Source organism: Aphelocoma coerulescens, chromosome 1, assembly GCF_041296385.1.
Source record: "Aphelocoma coerulescens isolate FSJ_1873_10779 chromosome 1, UR_Acoe_1.0, whole genome shotgun sequence".
Taxonomy (NCBI): domain Eukaryota; kingdom Metazoa; phylum Chordata; class Aves; order Passeriformes; family Corvidae; genus Aphelocoma; species Aphelocoma coerulescens.
In genome coordinates, this window is record NC_091013.1 from 1,787,554 (window position 1) to 1,799,842 (window position 12,289).

The 12,289-nt window shown below is 47.5% G+C and overlaps 1 protein-coding gene across 2 annotated transcripts in view; it reads right to left on the reverse strand.

The window, feature by feature from the left end:
- RUNX1 (RUNX family transcription factor 1) overlaps positions 1 to 12,289 on the reverse strand; it is an 80,702-nt gene that overhangs the window by 42,907 nt on the left and 25,506 nt on the right. The gene's annotated exons all lie outside the window — the stretch shown is intronic.

Consider the following 12,289-nt stretch of genomic DNA (forward strand, 5'->3'; position numbering starts at 1 on the left):
ATGGCAGGGAAATGCAGTTTTATGGACTTTGAGAGACTGTGGAACGCTCAGCCTCGGCCTGCAGCCAGGTGTTGGGATTGGGGATGTGGAAATGACAGCAGCAAAGTGCCTTGGCAGTCCCTGGTTTTGTGGGAATGGTGGCTGGGAATGGTGGCTCAGTCTGGGATTCACGTTGGCCCCAAAGGATGAGAGCAGAGCTCCAGGTGCAGGAAAAGAAACAGGTTTCCTTTACCTTCCTTTTAAATTTTGAGTTTTCCTTTAATTTTTGAATTTTCCTTTTGTGTTTTGGATTTTCCTTTCATTCTTTTGGATTTTTGAAGGCTTCCTTAGATGCCTTTCAGGCTCAGAGAGGCAGAATTGGGTAAAGCAGAGGCCAAGGAAAGGCATCGCTCCTCTCCTTCTTCCAGCTGGAATTCTTGTGGAAAACCAGGACCATTTCACAAGTAAACACTGCTGGGATGGATTAAGGGATATCCCCGTCCATGGCAGGGGCTGGAATTAAGTGATCTTTAAGGTCCCTTCCAAACCAAACCATTCTATGATTTCATGGGGTTTCTTTTTGTCTTTTAATCAAATTTTTTTCCTTGTAATTACTCCACTCTTCTGTCACTTCTCATCCACTCCCAAACCAGCGTACAGGCACCTGAGGGAAAGGCTTGGAGCTGTGTCTGGGAAGGTTTGGGCTGGAGATCAGGGAAAGGTTTTATTTCTCTCCTTTTGTTACCTCCTTTTGCTTTATTCATTTAAAAATTTCAATTCTTAAAATGATTTCAATTTCAATTATTAAACTGTCCTTATCCCAACCCATAGGGGCTTCTTTTCCCAATTCCCTCCCCATCCCACCAGGGAAGGGGGGGGTCAGTGTGCTTTAGTTGCTCCTGGGGTTAAACCACAACAGGGGAGTTTAATTATGCTGAGCCTTTCTCCCTGAATTCCTCCCTTTCTCTCCTCTGACCCCACCTTTTTCCCGTGTGGAAAAGGAAACTTTTCACACCCAAAAAGTGGATTATTCCCAGGAAAATGCAGTGTCTGGCCAGGCTTTAGCAAAGTAAGGAGTGAGTTTAAAGAAACCTGTCTGCTTTGGAAGCACTTTGGACCTTGATCCAAGCATCTCCTCTTTTCAGGGCAGGTTTTATTCAGGGTTTTGGGTTGGCTCTGGCATTAGCGGGGTAGAAAATCACTCACATTTCATTGTGTCCAGTTAATAAAGGGCTGGACATTGTTCTGAAATGAAACTGAAATTATTGCAATTATTTTGTACAATGATGAGAGGGAACTAACTCACATACATCGTTCTAGGAAGTGAACACACTGTGTTTAGTGCAAAAAAAGAATATATTCTTGTAAAAAAATGCATTCCTCACCCTTGGAAGTGTTCAGGGCCAGGGCTTGGAGCAACCTGGGATAGTGGAAGGTGTCCCTGCAGGGCAGGAGGTGGAATGGGATGAGTTTGAGGTCCCTCCCAACCCAATTCTGGGATTCTATTAATTAAAATATAATGCTTCTATATTATTACCAAGCTGGGAAATGCTTTAAAATCAACTATAACGCTTGCAAAAAAAGCATCTTTCTTTGGCTAACAATGCCTAAACATTGTTTTCCTACGTGCCAGATATCCCAGAGATCAAATTCTTTGCCCACCCTTTTCCCCTGATCTCCTCTCTGCACATCAGAAGGATCAGCTCAGTGGCAGAGCTCACCAACCTCTTCAACATCGTTTAAAAATCACATAAAAACTCTCTCAAAACGGAATTAGAGACCCTCTAGGATATTTTGGATTACTTCAGTGACAAATATCATTGCTGTGGTGAGCACAAATCAGGCAGGCAGAGTTTCAGGGAGATCCATCAGCAATCATAGCTTTTTTTTTCCTGTTTTTTTTTAGAGTGCTGGACAGCACAAGCCTCATTTCCAGACAGAAGGAGCGGCGTGGCAGACAGGAGATTATCCCAATATTTAGATTATCCCAATATTTTCATGCCCTGTCTGGAATTAGCAGCAGGAGCAGTGTTGGTCATCAGCCCCCACCTGGCTGCAGGCACGAGGAGCTGGGAAATGTGGGAATGAGGCTGGATATGCCCTGACTCCATGGCCTGGCTGATCCAGAGGGACACTGGAAAGCCCTTCCAGGTGAATTCTCCTAGCAGTTCCCTGGCAAAGCTCACCTTGGCCGGAAAAATCTGCTCCTCACTTGGAATAACTGCAGATAAAGGATGTTTAAAGCACAATCCTGGGCTGAGCATTTAACTTTTCCACCAAGTGATCCCATTTTTCTGTGTACAGTGACACCAGCAAGGTGAACCAGGATTTACAGATTCCTGGGGGAAACCCCAAGGAGCTCCTTGTACCTCCTTTGGAAGTTCTGGAATTTTTTCCTACATGTTTTAACAGTAATTAAAAATATTTTGACTTTTTTTTTTTTTTTTGCTCAGCTCTTCTTTTTAAAATCAGTGCTTTTATTAAAAAAACCCCACACAGATATTTTAGGTAGAGGAAAATTTGTAAAAAGAAGGAATTCTGTCTCAGAACAAACCAGAGCAGGGGGGAGAGTCCAGATCAAGACTCTCTTGCCTGATATATTCTAGAAAATGGACCTCAGCTCACGGAATCACAGAATTTTTAGGGTGGGAAGGGACCTCTGGAGATCACCCAGTCCAAGCAGGGTCACCTGGAGCAGGTGACACAGGAACACATCCAGGTGGGTTTGGGATATCTCCAGAGATGGAGACTCCACGCCCTCCCTAGGCTGCCAATTTCCAATTTTCTGCCCTAATTTCAGGCTGGGAGCCCTTTCCATCACTGAAACTCTGTCCAGTTGTGTTGGGAGAGCTCCAGGGGAACATTCCCAGGAAAAAGGCTGGGGCAGGCCATGCATTCCCTCGCTCTGTGGACTGTGAGACCACAGAGTCCTCCAGGCTGGGCCTCTCCAGCTCTTTCCCTCCTCCTGATGAAAATCCTTAGGTCTATCCTGAGGTCCCACAGCCAGAAAAAGCAATCCTGACACATCTTTGAGGCAGGAATTTTTTCCTCCTCTCCCTCAGCTCTGCCAGTGAGGCCTGTGAGGTACAAACAGCAAAGCACAAGTGTATTTCCACTAAACCCACAATTATTTGGTGTAGATCCACCAAAACTTCTGCTGAATCTCTATGTGCCCTCTCTTTCTCTCGTGGAAGTGCAATTATTCCCTGGAATTAACCCCAGGAATTAGGTCATGGCAGTGAGGTAAAAGTCATGGAGTGTTAGGAGTTTGGAGGGAAGAAGCTGATCATGAAAGTCAAATGAGTTTGCAAAATTACAGCCTTTGCTTTCCTTTCCCTTTCCCCCATCCATCCCAGCTTCTAAAATCCCAATCCCAATGTTTGAGTGAGTCCCAAGTCAAGCATTGCTTTGCCAAAAGCCTCTTTTGCTTCTTTCTGGTTTGCATCTTCCCAAAGTGCCCCAGGAATCCCCTCCAGCCACAGCTGAGACAGCAGAGCTGAGATTGGTCTGAAACAGAAGGTGCAGAATGAGGCCCAAGCTTCAAGCACCAGCTCAGGGAGCAACCAAGAAAAAATGAAAATACAGGCACAAATAAACTCTATCCAAGGGAAAGCTGCTGGAAACATAATCATGGACTCCTGGAATATCCTGAGTTGGAAGGGACCCACAGGGATCACCCAGTCCCACCCCTGGCCCTGCCCAGACCCCCCAGCAATCCCAGCCTGGGCATCCCTGGCAGCGCTGTCCAAACGCTCCTGGAGCTCTGGCAGCCTCGGGGCCGTGCCCATTCCCTGGGGAGCCTGGGCAGTGCCCAGCAGCCTCTGGGGGAAGAACCTTTCCCTGCTCTCCAGCCTGAGCCTGCCCTGGCCCAGCTCCAGCCGCTCCCTGGGGCTGTCCCTGTCCCAGGAGCAGAGATGGGAGCTGCCCCCAGGGAGCTCTGCCCTCAGTGTCCTCTGCTCCAGCTGGACAATCCAAGTGCCCTCAGCCACTCCTTTTATGGCCCCTCCAGACCCTTCACCACCTTTGTGGCCTCCTTGGAACACACTCCAAGAGCTTCAGATCTTATATTGGGACACCCAAAACTGCCCCAGGACTCGAGGTGCAAGAGCAGCCCTTGGCAGAAGGTTCTGTTTCTGCTGGACACAGGAACCTCATTCAGGCACCTCAATCCCATTTCTAAGCTTAGGTGGGGTGAAGCTGGACCCCCTCCCTCATCCTGAGCAGGAAAAGCGAGGGATGAGAGCATTTGTCACCTCTGCAGTGACTCCAAACAGGGAAATGCTTGTACAAACATCAGAGGAATTGCTCAGACAGGAACATTTCATTGTGAATATCTGCAGATGCTGAAAGGTCCCCATCACTCACCCTCAGACAGGGCTGAACAAGGAACCTGCAACTTAAAGGTCAAGTCCCGTGGCTCAGTGTTTCTGTAAACCAGGGGAATTTGGCAACACCAAATTCAATTCACTCCCTGTGGATGCTGCCTACTCAGTCTTTGACCACTTGTAGCTTTGCTTGTGCCCCAAAAAAGAGTATTAGTGGGGCTACACGCCTCCCTTGAACTAAAGACCTTTGCTTTTACCAAATCCAGTGCTTGGTTTTGCCACACAAGAGTGGAAAACACATGTTTTTCCACAGAGGTGAGTTTGGCTATTTAATCTGTCGGTTCCTCCTCTGGACTAACGCCCCATTGTAAACTGGGAGCTCACAAATTCCACGGGGTTCTGCCTGGGCTTTATGTGAAGTTCTGGAACCTTTTTTTTTTTTTTTGTTCCCCTGATTTTCTCTGCAGCTGCAGGGAGATATAGTGAGCTACTGTGGAGCATTCTGAAAGCAGGGCCTCTGAGAAGTTTCCAAACTGGATACAAGCAGGTTATTCTTTGCCTTGTTTTCCTTGGCTCGGCCCGAGCAGTGCAGGGTGAGTCAAACTGGATTAACTTTCAAGAGGGAAGTGGTGTGGTCAACCCAAACTGTTTGTGGTGAGATTGGGAAGATACGTGGGGCAGGTAATGAGGAACAGCCCGTGGTGCTGGGTGCAGGGAGGAATCAGACAAACAGAATCCTTAATAATTAAATCAACACCGGCCCATAAATTTATTTTTCCTGCAGCTTTACGTGCTGAGGGTTGGGACACAGCCTGGCTTTTCTGGACTGGTCAGCCCCAGGAGGTGGCCTGGTGGATGTGGGGCTTGATGGCTACAAACTCAAAGGAAGAATGAAGGAACAAAGGTCAGGCACTATTAAAAAAAATAAAATGTATCCATGTTTTGTTTATGACTGGGTAAATTCTTTCTGGTGTCTCCTCCCATTTTTACACGCTGTTCCTAATCTGTTCCATGATTAAGGAAGGCAGGGAAGATGTTTCCATCCTCCTGCTTCTTTAGGATGTGTTTAAGTGATTTATGAGGACATCATGTCCTTGTAGGGCAGACAACTCCTGCCCTGATGATTCCAGTGCAGAGTCGAGACGGCCTCTCGTGGAATCATGGAATGCTTTGGGTTGGGAGGGACCTTAAAGATCCTGATCATGGGCAGGAACACCTTCCACTATCCCAGATTGCTCCAGCCTGGCCTTGGGCACTGCCAGGGATCCAGGGGCAGCCCCAGCTGCTCTGGGCACCCTGTGCCAGGGCCTGCCCACCCTCCCAGGGAACAATTCCTGCCCAATCTCCCATCCAGCCCTGCCCTCTGCAGCTTAAAGTCATTCCCTGTGTCCTGTCCCTCCTCCCCTTGTGAAAAATCCCTCTGCAGCTCTCCTGGAGCCCCTTTAGGCACTGGAAGAACCCAATTCTCTCCCAAGCATTCTCTCCCTCACGCTTTGCACACCCTGGCACAGCGCAGACACAGCATCAGCCTGAGCGAGATTTCTCATTAATGCTGAGAGAAAAGGCATTTCCTCATTGCAATTCCCAAAGAGCAGGAGCACAAATGGAGATGCAGAGCAAAAGGAAAGCCTTTTTTGCATTGTTCACCACGATGAAGCAAAAGCTGGTGGTGTTTTGTGTGGGCCTGCTACAGCTGATAATCCAGGGCAGGCAAAGATGGGAGGAACTGCAGTGCAGATGGATTTTCACTCTTTCTGGTTGGATTTTGAGAAAAAAAATAGGGGCTGTTCACTGAAAATGCTGCACAGCTCCCTGCAGCCTTTCCCTCGCACACGTGGTGTTTTGGGGAACTCATAAATAAGGAATCTCCTCAAAAACTGAAGTTTAAAAACAGGTCTTGCACTGCCAAATTCTTCTTTGGCGAACAGGAGTGTGTGAGCTCTCCAGGAGGGGTGGAAGTTTCCCTCTCCCTTCTCCCAGCCCCTTCAGGAGTTGAGGAAGAGGAAGGCCCTGTCTCCCACCTCCTGTGGGGAGCTGGGTGAAGGGATTAGGACACAGAGGGAGGAAAACTCTGAAGGAAAACTTCTCATCTGCCAATCGTGAGGAACAGCAGGATTGATGCTCCAACAGCCCAGCTTTGCCAGCAAATCTCCTTGTGGGAAGGGTAAAGGCAAAATAACTCCCTAAAACCCACAACAGGCAGCTCCACTGCAGGATCCAGTTCCAGGCCCATCCTTTCCCAGCCCCAGCATCTGCTTCAAAGCTTTTATTCCCTCACGTTTTCCTATTCCTATGGAAAATGTTCTCTCTTCCCAAAAGATCTCCATCTTGTTCACCGATTTGAACAGCTACAAAACCTTTGTAGTGAGTGCAGGAGAAAGTCAGGCTTAGTGAAACACGTTCAGAAATAATCTAATCTGCATTCAGCTGGTCCTGGTTTTGTCACAGCTCAGAGCACTTCCCACTGATTTCAGCAGAGAGACATCAAGGAGGGTCACCAAAATGATTCGATTTGAAATCCCATTCATTCAAGAGGGGTGAAAAAAGAGCTGTGTGGGATGAAGTGACTGAGAAAAGGAGTTGAAATAATTTCTGCAGGAGTGGGCCAGACTTTACTTCATCCCTAACCCACAGTGCAGCAGCTCTGGCTTCCCATGTCCCTGATTTCTCAGGGAAGGAGCTTGTCCTGTCAACACTTCTATGTTTCATTTAAAAAAAGCCAAATGACTTGGGAAGCAAATACATAGGATCTCCTGCACTCCCAGAAAAGCGGTGTTGTCACCAGGTTTCCTGCTCCACATATTTCAGTATTTGATTGAACTAAATAAATTACAAATTCCCTGCCTCACATCACCCAATCTCAGCTCTCCTGACTCAGCAGTGAGACTGATAAATGCCAGGGAAAGGAATCCCATTCCATAAGGAAAAGGAGTGTCTGCACCATGAAACCTCAAGGATGGGAGTATTATAAACCTACTGAGGTCCAACTTCTTGATAGGACATAAAGGATCCTCACCATCACTGCTCTGCCAGAGAGTGCCAGGCATTCCCATAAATTTAATAATCCTTTGCACTGCCAACCAGTTAAAGTCCATCAATTCCATCCAGTACATCAAGGGGCTACAAAAAGGATGGAGAGGGATTTTCACCAGGGCATGGAGTGACAGGACAACGGGGAATGGCTTCAAACTGACAGAGAGCAGGGTTAGATGGGATTGAAGGAAGAAGGACAGCTCAGGAGTGGCTGGAAGTTTGCCATGAAATAATCATGTTTCAGTTATAGCTCCAGACAAAAGGCCTTGAAACCAAGATTCCTGTCTTTCCTTAATGAGATCTTCATCTGTTAGAATTCAGAGATTCAGAAATTTTGTTCAGAATTTTTTAAAAAATTAGAAGCATGTATTGGAAATGAGGTGACTTTGCTTTCCTACAGAATTTGTATCATGGAATGGTTTGGGCTGGGAAGGGACCTCAAATCCCATCCAGTTCCCACCCCTGCCATGGGCAGGGACACCTCCCACTGTGCCAGGCTGCTCCCAGCCCCAATGTCCAGCCTGGCCTTGGACACTGCCAGGGATCCAGGGGCAGCCCCAGCTGCTCTGGGCACCCTGTGCCAGGGCCTGCCCACCCTCCCAGGGAACAATTCCTGCCCAATCTCCCATCCAGCCCTGCCCTCTGGCACTGGGAAGCCATTCCCTGGCTCCTGCCCCTCCAGCCCTTGGCAATTGTCTCTCTCCAGCTTTCCTGCAGCTCCTTCAGGCCCTGCAAGGCCACCCTGAGCTCACCCCAAAGCTTCTCCTCTCCAGGCTGAACAATCCCAGCTCTGGCAGCCTTTCCTCCCAGCAGAGCTGCTCCATCCCTCTGCTCATCCTGGAGCCTCCTCTGGCCTCTCTCCAGCAGCTCCACGTCCTCCCTGTGCTGGGACCTCCTTCATGTCTTTTCTTCTAAGCAACTCTCAGACCTGGTAATTCCAGGTGAAGCGAAGGATCTGATAATCCACCACTGAAATGTATGTGCTGGCTATATTCCAATAACAAAATGCTTCATTTTTTATGGATTCTAAGTTGTTATTTGGTACAATTCAGTCTCTGTTTCCAAAATATGAGGCACTTGCAGCAGAAAATGAGCAAGAAATGAAGGCATTAATATTATTTCAGCCCATTGGGATGAAAAGGCTTTTTTTGGGGAACAGTTTGACTTTTATTATTATTATATTATGAAAAGGTTCTTGAGATTTCCCTAAAAATGACCTTAGACAGGGCAAGATTTCCTTCAGAACAGAACCAGCAGCTTTTTAGGCTCCTTCTCATCTCCTGCTCAGCAATATATTCCCTCTCTCCCCACTTCTCAGCATCCCACTCTTTGATATTTTTTTCCCCCCAAAAATATTTGGGAAAACTACATATCCAACAGGGAATAATCACATTAAACACCCAGCTTAGCTTTAGACCAAGGCTAAATCCATGCAGCCTTTTCCTTTTGCATCATTTTCCGGCATTTGGGCCATGAGTGAATTTTTCAGAGTTATGTAGGTTAAAACAATTCAATGAGGAAAACCAGGAAAAAGCAGTCAAAAGAAGAAAAAAACCTAATTTTTCTGCAGATGTACACAGTAGGTCAGATGGCCTAAGGGAAATATTTAATTTAAGGCTCAGACTATTTCTACCAAGTTTCCTAACCAAAAGTATTTTCATCAGGAGCACTACTCTTGATCTGGTTACTGCTAATGATTTTCCCCATGGACTTAGCTCATAAAAACAGAAATTGCTTTATGAATCATAGAATCAGAGAAGTTGGAGAAGAAAATGATGGGTTAGGTCATCCTGCCCTTCTCACTGACAGTGCAGCAGGATTTCTTTTCAGAAAAAAAAACCCCAACATTTTGAAAATAAGCATTTATTCAGAAGTGGGGAATAAAAAATCCTCAGTTCAAAAGAGGTTTTAAAAATCCATAATGAAAGCAGGGGAGGAAGAGCCAGGTTTTTAAGTACCTTGGCTCTTTCTACCAGCTGTGACAATCTGAGGAGAAGTTTTGTCTGGGTAGGCACGGACAGGAATCCAATGGGAAAAAAAAAGAAAATGTGGAAGTGCCACTGATGGGAATTTATCACAATTTTAAGTGAAAATTTAGACGTGCAAAGGTGCTGCTGGATAAAGACCTGGATACCCCAGCAATGAGGACCTAGTGAACAATGGGATGTGCAGGAACACCATGTCCACAGGCCTTTGTGCAGAGCAAAGGTGGCCCTGGGACAGTGCTATTGTCACCTGTTGTCACCTCCACATATCCCAGAGAGCCCAAAAGCCACAGAATCCCAGAAAGGCGGGAAGAGCCCTCCAGGATCACCCAGTGCCACCCCAGCAGCAGCAGCAGCACCCCAAAGCCTGTCCCCAAGGGCCACATCCAGACTCCTCCTGAGCACTCCCAGAGACAGTGACTGCACCACTCCCTGGGCAGCTCATCCCAAGGCCTCACCACTCTGGCAGGGAAAAATTGTTTCTAATCCTTGATCTGAACCTCCCCTGGCCCCTTGCACTTATTGGAATCCAGGCTGTCTGAGAACCATCACAAACACAAAGGAAATGGATCAACAACTCTTGCTGGAGTCGGTTTTAGAAAATGAATCAAAAATTCTTCCTGGAGCTGGTTTTGGACCTCAGCAGGTTTTTTTTCTAGATCTCTGGAAGATAGCAGGATCTCATTTTGTTCCCATTATTTCCACAGATCTCTGGTGAATCAGGAGAAAACACATCTCGGCCTGTTTGGAATTCCTTCAGCTCAAGTGACTGAGTGAGTCATGGATCTGTGGGAATGTTCCCAAATATCGATTACGGAAACAAAACCACTCTAATCCAGCAGTTTTTGAATCCCATCCCAATCCAAGAAGACTGATATCCTTCTAAATCCCTTCAGTCCACAGCTGGTTTGACAGGGCTCACCACAGATCCTGTGGGCAAGCCAGGCTCAATCCATGTCTCCATCAAAGGTGTTTAGGGAAGAGACACTGCACTGGTCATGGCTGTGGCTCTGATTTGGAAACCTTGGTGAGAAGTCAAATTTGAGGACTTTGAAGCCCACTTAAAAATGAAGGGAGCAAAATATAATCATTGGAAAAGCTGGGAGAGCTGGGGGTGTTTGGCCTGGAGAGGAGAAGGCTCCAGGGAGAGCTCAGAGCCCCTTCCAGGGGTTATAAAAAGGAGGGAGAAGGACTTCTTATGCAGGCAGAGAGTGACTGGAAAAGAGGGAATGGTTTTAAACTGAAAGAAAGCAGGGTTAGATGGGATATTGGGAAGGAATTCCTGTTTGTGAGGGTGAGGAGGCCTTGGGAGAGGTTGTCCGGAGAGGTTGTGGACTCCCCATCCCTAATGGAATTCAAGGCCAGGTTGGACGGGGCTTGGAGCACGCTGGGACAGTGGAAGGTGTCCCTGCCCATGGCAGGGAGTGGAATGAGATGACTTTTAAGGTCCTTTCCAACCCAAACCATTCCATGATTCCACAATCCCTTCTATGCTGTGTCACAAGTGACTCAGCAATAAAAAAGCTGTGAATTCCTACTGGGGGGAATTCCTATGGTGGGAGTCCAACCTTTCCTCAGGAGATCCCTAAAACCTCCCTCACTGTGCAGCTGATTTGCCTAAAACAAGGGATATTAACTCCAAGGAAGCCTTTGCATACATTTGGGCCGGGCAGATAGGTGTGCTGCTTCCGTATGGATCATATCTCCACTTCCTTTTTAAAATGCAGAATCTTATTAAATATTAACTCTTCTCCCAACTGAAGAATCAATTTCCAGCAGCAGGTTTGCCTGCAGGAGGATTTTGTTTCAAGCAGATGCATATTCAAAGAACTGAAGTTTATTTGCTGTCTGCAAACAGTGAGCATGCTCAGGTAATTGCATATGCAAATCTGGAATTTGCATACACAAATACCTTTTTTATGTGCACAGCTGCCTGGTTCACTGAGGATATTTTTCAGGGACAATTCAACCACAATTTAAAGAAAAAAACCCAAACAACAAACCAAAGAAATAAGAATAAGTAAATAAGGAGCCTTACCCTGACAGAGTATTTGCTTTAAGGCCTGTCCTCAAATCCAAAAAATATAGGTCAAATTTTTCCACTAAAACCATGGATTATGATGCAACTCAGGCAAATGAAGGCTCTAGAAGAAAACCTGAGTTTTCTAAGCTATTTTAGCTGAAATTTTAAACATTTCTTTCCTGGTTAAGCAGCCCCGAGCTGTGAGTCTCATTCCCTGGAGGGTGTTTGGGTCCTGCTGCTCTGTTGTCCCGGGACAATTCCACTTAAGCAACATCCAGAACTTCTGCCAAGAGCGTGGGAGGGGAGCAAAAAGCTCGTCCCAAACCTCAATTTACATTTTGATAACAAAATGCAAATGCCCCACTCGGGGTAGTGACTGAGGCCAACGATTGCCTCTGGTGACCGGCCGAGACGCTGGGATCCCAGCTCGGGAAGGACCTGGAGCTGCTGGAGAGAGGCCAGAGGAGGCTCCAGGATGAGCAGAGGGATGGAGCAGCTCTGCTGGGAGGAAAGGCTGCCAGAGCTGGGATTGTTCAGCCTGGAGAGGAGAAGCTTTGGGGTGAGCTCAGGGTGGCCTTGCAGGGCCTGAAGGAGCTGCAGGAAAGCTGGAGAGAGACAATTGCCAAGGGCTGGAGGGGCAGGAGCCAGGGAATGGCTTCCCAGTGCCAGAGGGCAGGGCTGGATGGGAGATTGGGCAGGAATTGTTCCCTGGCAGGGTGGGCAGGCCCTGGCACAGGGTGCCCAGAGCAGCTGGGGCTGCCCCTGGATCCCTGGCAGTGCCCAAGGCCAGGTTGGACATTGGGGCTTGGAGCAGCCTGGGACAGTGGGAGGTGTCCCTGCCATGGCAGGGGTGGGATGGGATGATCCTGAAGATCCCTTCCTTCCCAAGCTATTCCCTGATTCTGTGATCTCTGCTTGCACATCTGCTCCACCCTCACTCCATT